The 7506-nt window shown below is 31.5% G+C and overlaps 1 long non-coding RNA gene across 1 annotated transcript; it reads left to right on the top strand.

The window, feature by feature from the left end:
- The first annotated feature begins 2214 nt into the window (after positions 1 to 2214).
- LOC111088868 lies at positions 2215 to 6783 on the top strand. Its single transcript, XR_002613252.1, has 3 exons — positions 2215 to 4467; positions 4875 to 5040; positions 5809 to 6783. It is a non-coding gene; the product is annotated as an uncharacterized LOC111088868 (long non-coding RNA).
- The last annotated feature ends 723 nt before the right edge of the window (positions 6784 to 7506 follow it).

Below are 7506 nucleotides of genomic sequence, written 5' to 3'. Positions count from 1 at the left end.
CAGTGTGCTGTTGCTAGTGGTACGACAAATAGGATTTTAGATTGTATCTATAGAAATATTGAATACAAGACAAGGGATGCTATTGTTTCACTGTATAGATCACTTGGAAGGCCTCATTTAGAGTACTGTGTATAGTTTTGGACTCCCTCAATTAGGGCATTGAATTGTTCAGGAAGGTTCTGAGAAGAGCCACTAGAATGATACCTGGGATGGTGGGATTATCCTATGAGGAGAGACTAAAATCTCTAAACTTGTTTTCTCTGAAGAGTCTGAGGGGATTTGATTGAGGTGTTTAAGATTATTCAGGGCATTGATAATATAGATTCATGAAACTCTTTTGTGTTTAGCAGTGAAAACAATAGGACAAGGGATAATAAATTCAAATTTTGGCAGCATAAGAGTTGTATGCAGTTTAGACAGTATTACTTTTCAAACTGGGTGGCTGGCTTTTGGAATGAGCTGTCTTCAAGGGTGGTGGAGGCAGAAAATGTAACTGAGTTCAAGAAAAGATTGGATGAATACGTGAGTAGTAAGTAGTGGTTATAGTTGGGAGCTGGAAAGAACATCAGTGATGGGCTAATAAGCTTCTTTTTTTCCCTATCAAATTTTATGAATTAGGTCCTACTTCTTTTTGTTGTAGTTTAGCTATAACTATTAAATACACATGTTGTAGTACACTAAATATACCTGAACACCTTTCTTTGCTCAGAGATATACTTGTATCATTTTAGGTTGGAAGATAATGCTCTCATTTAAAATATTTTTTGTTGGGAAATTGTTAACACCAAGAAAAAAACAACTTAGAAGTAGAAAAACATCAAATACTAAATTTAAAACTAAACCTGTCGTAACAATATGAATATATAGTAAATTAAGAAACTTGCAGTGTATTGATAATTATCTGAAACTGTGTTTCTGTCATTGAAGTTTTAAAAACTATTTATTCAGGCCAGGATACTATGAAAATATATTTGTTTATTTCATATTTTCATCACCAATTCAAAATGTTTTGAAGTTCAGTGAAAGTTGCATAATCAGTGCTGTTTTGTGTTTTTGTCCAATAAGCAATGGATAGATACCAAAAGCTACAAGAAATTGAGTTATACCCATCCTACAGCTCACTACCATATCTATCTTTGTTAATACTTTTATAATTCAGTAATATATGAGCATGATTTGTAAACATTTTCTCATACTCTGGGTAGTTTTAAGAAATGAGATTTTCAACTAAAATTAGTTAACTGTTCTATTTCTGCAAACAAAATTAGATATTTCTTTTATTTAATGATAATAGTCTATTATCTTTGGAGTAATATATCATATTTTAGTTATTTGCAAATAATGGTAAAGGTCCAAAGTGACTTGCAGACTTTTTGTTTACTACCATTTAAGTAACAGTAGTGGCCTCATTAAGTGATAATTTCTTTACATATTTTCTTCTGAGATAGTTGATGAACATTTGAAGAAGAATATGGGTACAAGAGCATTCTTGGTTTTTCTTATGTTGTTTCAGAGCTTTGTTGGTGATTTTTTTTATTCATAGTTCAGAAAGCTAGATATTATTAATTTCAATAATATTTTTCATTAAGAATTCTATTTTAAACAAGAGGCATCTTAACAAGAGCTTGTGTTCTGTTTAGGTTTTTTGATGTTTTGATAATTTAATGCACAAATAATATGATGGATAACACCTTTTCAAACATAATCTCAATCACAAAAATTTTTAAAGTTGGATCAATTCTTATAGAAAAAATGTAAAAAAAATAACATTTAGAAACATAAAAAAGAAATGTTATCACACCAAGCTGTATATTTACCAATTACAAAAATATATACAAATTTATGATCATTCAATAAGCACTGTGGATTTCTAAATTTAGTTTTTATTTAAAAAATTCAATACCTCTATTCATATTTTGCAAAAATAAGATGAATGAAATTTATTAACTTTTTCAGCTTAATTATTGTAGGTGAATTTCTAAAAAAACGGTAGTCACATGACGCTGGTAACGTGTCACGAGTTTCTAGAAGGATCATCACTTTCCTTGCAACTCTAGTCTTTTCTAGGCACCCTCTATTTTAGTATATAAGCCCAGTAAATAAAGCAGAGAGTAGAAGTGACGGCATAGATAATGGCAGATAGGGAGATATAGAGACAGATAATTGAGTCAAGTGAGCGGTAGTGACCATAAGTAAAGTGCTGGAATCGTTGTGAATTATAGCGTGTGTTTAAGTTAAAGTGACTGTGGAAATTATGTGTATTGCAAAGTTGTATTGAGAAAGGACTTGTATCACTGAAGTTCTTCAGAAAGAATATTTAGGAGAAATTAACAAGCATAAGAGACGTAACAATATTAAAACAGTTATCCCTATTAAAGAATAACTAAACTTATAGTTTTCAGAGAAACAAGAAAAGGTAATCTTGCTAGAAGCATCATAGATTTATAATTAAACTAACTGTAGCTTATACATTAAATTTTACAGATCCACAAATAAACATTATTAATAACAAGTATGTGCTTAAATTTTTGTTCAAAATCTTTAAAGACAAGTATCATACATTGTTACTTGCATGGTAATTTGCACAGACTTGGACTCAATATAGAATTATATTAGTATTAATCATATTATTAATAATTATCATTACTAAGCCAAAGAGAGAAGTAATAATCTATCTTTATTCAAATTAATAATTTAATATAAGTTTAAATCCCATCTTAAAAGTTATAGTTATATGACTAAGGAATCAGACTTTATCAAAAACATCCAAATTTCAAAATCAGAGGAAAACAGAAACTTCTGGAATTTAAGAACGTGAAATCAAAATGTCAAAACTTGTAATACAAACTACAGTGGACTTGTACTAAATTAGGTGTAAACTGTACTCAATGTTAGGTTACTGGAGTGAGGCCGGATGTGCAATTAAAATATATGCTTTTTATTTTTTGAAAAGTAAACAATTATTGATATTCTTTTAGTCTTGAATACAAAGTATTATGGGAAATAGCTAAAAGCTCTACTGTAAAGTGTCAGCAGAAAGTAAGTGTCCAAGTCTGCCACCAAATGGTGGTGCTTCAAGTGACAGTCAGTTGAATGAGAGGAGTAGAATTGCAAGAAAGCTTGATCCTGTTGACTTGTTAAATTTTTAGGACTTGTTTGTACCTTATCATATCCATATTAACATGCCAAAGCTTTTCAAGAGAAAAAAAAAAGAAATATCATGTAAAACAGAACTCAATGACAGGAAAATAGCTAGTAAATGAATTCACACTGAAAGGTTAATTGAACAAGAAAAAAATATAAAATTCTTAATCAGCCAATGAATGCTAAAGAAACTCAGGCAGTGAAATGATATTCATTCACTACATGCTTTACAACTTTAAAAAATGTATTGTCTTAAAGATGCATAGCTAATAACACAGTGCAATTTGATGTAAAATTTTATGTTACAATTAAATTTGTATTATTAAGTACCAGTTACTATTAAAGCATTATTTCTCCTTTATTTTGTGTTCCTCCACAGTCTAATAAAATGCCAACAAATAGTTTCAGGTATGTATGGATTTTACTTACTTCATATGAACATTTTAGTTTGAATTTTTAAACCAAAATACTGATATACACATGTTGTACAGAATGATACCATGTGTTTACTACCCCACACCAGTTAGTATGTAGTTTTTCTTGAACTTTCTATATTCTTACAGTTCAGTTTGGACCCAGAGACTTGCTCAAGTAAACATTTCCTTATTTTAGTTGCATATGGGACCAGATTCATTAATTTGTTATTGCGTTTTCTTGCACAAAAAATAGCTTTGATTTCACATGTGATGTCGCAAAACAGACAGCTGTTTTTTTTGTCAGTGAATTATGCAATGGCCAGGGGCTTCTTCACCCTCTATGCTCGAACATGTATGGTTTCAGGTCAGTTGTGCAAGGTGTATGTATTAAGCAACCTAGTTTTTTTCATGTTATTGTATTTTAGTGTTTAAAAGCCAGGATCTTACTTGTTAAGCAGATTTTGAGCTTTCATAGACTTTTTGATTTGGAGTGATTTTTGATTAGAGATCTTGTTAGCTTTCATTTAGTTCATGCTCTACTTTGAAAGGTTTGACCTACATTAACATTGTAGAATTATTTTACATTTAAGATTTTTTTAACTTATGGGGGCTCATACTGAATTGATGAGAGAAAACCAATAAAGGTTTCTGTTCACATTCCTTCTCTTACATCTACTATAAACACTTGCCCTTGTTTTTATTTCATTATATTTGTACTTTGATTGTCGTTTTGTATGTTTGTATTCTGACTCCTTTTTTGATGAACTCAGTAGGAGCTCCAAAAGTTAACAAACCTGTGTACTGTTACATTATATTTGTCAGAACTCCAATTAAGTGGACCCTACATAATGCTCTGTAAAAGAGCTGTTTACCAGGAAATACCACACATGTATACACAACAAATTAGGTACATATAAAAAAAATATGAAAAACAAAACATTCTTTATTTATAAAGCTTGTTGATTAATCAATGAAAATTTCAGTTTGGATTTAAAAAATTAAGTATGAATGCAAATGTACAGTATAATGAGGTTCAGAAAACCTTAACTTTTGCTTATAACTGACTTCATTAGTCAGTTATGTGCAATAACATTTAAGATTTCAGTATTTTCTGTATAGATGTGTGTTTAGTAATTGTGCATTAAAATATTGCTGAAAAAGATATTTTAGGGTTTCCAACATATCTCTGACAATTGTGAGTATTTTTCATTTTAATATAAACATTGCCTTTGAACTTGATAATAATCATAATATCTCTTAAGTCTCGGTGTACTACCCTGTATTTAAGGTAAAGCAATATTTTGTTGTCAATAGGTTTATTTTTTAGAAGCAAATCAATATTTGATCTCCACAAGCAGTTCTTTGTCTACAACTTAATCTAGTGATGATGAACGGTAAAGATGACAAGGATTCACAAATAGGAACATTTGATCTCCTCAAGCAGTTCTTGGTCTATAATACCATCTGGTAGTGATAACAGGTAATGATGACATGGATTAAAAAAAGAGGGATATTTGACCTTTAGAAGAAATTCTTGGGCAACAATCCCACGTGGTGATAATGAAAGATAAGGATTCACAAAGATGGACATAAGTAATTTAATTGTTTCATTAAGTATACACTTGGAATTTCAACATTTAACCCAATATATTCAGATTTTTCTTTATTTCCTTTTCACTTCAATAATATAATAATATCAATAAACCTTTACTGCAAACTTGTTAAGGTTTAATGGTTTTAAATCTTTGAACAAACTATCAGTACACAAATGGCACATACCCAACGACATCAATTAAACTCTTTTGCAAACACTACGATGTTACATGTCAGCCTTTATATTTAACACCCCCTGTGGTTGAAACTAGTAGTTAGTCTTCTTTTTTATATAATACAAACTCGCAATCGGAAATCGTTTTGATTTTTCCGTTGTACTGAAAAATCTTTTTCTACGTGTGACGGTCCGATTCGTATCAATGCTGCCTTTAATTGCCATCTACAAAAATGATTAGTTGTTTGTTCATGAAAATTTTACATTTACTTTTAGATATTTAGAACATAAAAATGACATTTCTACACAGTTTTATACTTGTTTCAAACATGTCAATGACTAATATATTTCTGAAATTGATAAAACAAATGGTTTATTTTTAGGAATTAGTATTCCAAGTAGTAGATATAGAATTGCAATAACCACTTTATTTCAAAGTATAATGTGAAACATTTTTGTATTTATTTCAAATCTACCAAGGCTCTTTGTCGCTATCCCTAATTTTGAACTACTGACCAGAGGGAAGTTAGTTAACAGCACTCTACAGCTCACCATTCACGATGGGGGATTGACTACCACTCTTGTAACGTATCCACATCAGTGACTTTAGAAACCGACACCTTATCCAAGATTCAATAAAAGAGGTTACAGGATTTGGTCTTCAGCATAAGACGTGTACTGTGCTGAATCGTATCCGCACCGGGCTAGCAACGGATTAAAGACACCCCTGTATGTGTGTGTGTGTAATTTTGAACATCCAACTCAAACAACCGATTACATTATATATTTGTGCCCTAAACGCCGCTTTTCGGGAGGTATCGGTGACCTCCATACAACAACACCTGATGCTATCAAATAAATCTGAAGTTTCGATATACAACTCTAATTTGCTGTTTTAATACTTCATACGAAGAAGAACGTGCCCACAACTTATAGTGTGTATGCGTGGAAGGAGGGATGTTTGTGGTATTGAATGGATTGGACCTCAGTTCGCCGGCTACTACAAGTGGAAGGAGGGATCTTTGTGGTGTTGAATGGATTGGAACTTAGTTCGCCAGCTACTACAAGGCCAAACCACATACCTCAGGGAAAGATCAATTTCATGATCTAGTCGGCCAAAAACTCATTAAAATTCTAAATGAAAGCACTGATGTGATGAATCTTTTTACCAAACTTTTTAGTAAAAATGTTTGTAATCATATGAAAAGTTATTCATCGTGTTTTAATAACTTCATTCAGAGACCAATACGATCATTTTGTCCTTTAAGGCTGTCTCTACACGCCTCCCCCTCGCTATTAAGAAAAGTAAAAATATATGTCAACCTTTAATTTTTCAGGAAATTATTGATTTTCTTTTTCAAACTTTCGTAAAACGTCAGCCTCTACTACTGCTGACAGCGACTCGTCTTTTAAGTCAATTACCCTGTTAGAAAAATAAAAATGTCTTAATTCAAATGTATCTTGTCTTTTCCAAATCTTAAACGTGTGTCCTCTGGTTCTATTGTCTCCAAAATACAGCACAAGGAAATAAGAAGTCTTTAACCTATCGATCCCTTGGATAATCCGATAAACTTTTATATACTTATATTCTGCAACTTATACAATTACATAGATATCTTCCAGAGATGTCAACTTTTAAATATTAAGTGAGATACCCTCTCCATAACAGGTGGACGCGAAGTCGATAGCACCTTAGAACTCCAGTTGGATCCAGAGGCAGAGGTGAGGGTCCAAGAGGAAAAACTCTGGACTTTCTTTGATTTCAAGCATTTTGAAGGTAGAAGAATGGTTTTCTTTGCAAAATAATGTTGTTTATTTTTGAAATAATCCTTTCATTTTGTTTAAAGATGGAATGTAAGTAAGGCATTTTTATAGATCTAGAAGCACAAAGATACATCACGTTACATACTGAACTATATAAAATATGAATCTAGGAACAGGAGAAATTATAAAGTTAATTAACATTTATTCCACCATACATGTATAATCGAGACCATTTTCATTCTTGGTAAGAATAGTATTTCCTGAACGCAAATGGCCCAACCATATGCTGAAGGTATTCATTTTCCGATTTTTAATAACAGATTTAAGTGAGACCGTGAGATAAACATCAAATCCGTGAGATTTATGAAAAGTCCACAAAGAGCTGGTGTTATAATGGTTGAACGCGGCTTGATT

The sequence above is a fragment of the Limulus polyphemus genome, unplaced genomic scaffold (genome assembly GCF_000517525.1).
Source record: "Limulus polyphemus unplaced genomic scaffold, Limulus_polyphemus-2.1.2 Scaffold106, whole genome shotgun sequence".
Lineage (NCBI taxonomy): Eukaryota > Metazoa > Arthropoda > Merostomata > Xiphosura > Limulidae > Limulus > Limulus polyphemus.
This window is presented reverse-complemented; position numbering and strand designations above follow the sequence as displayed.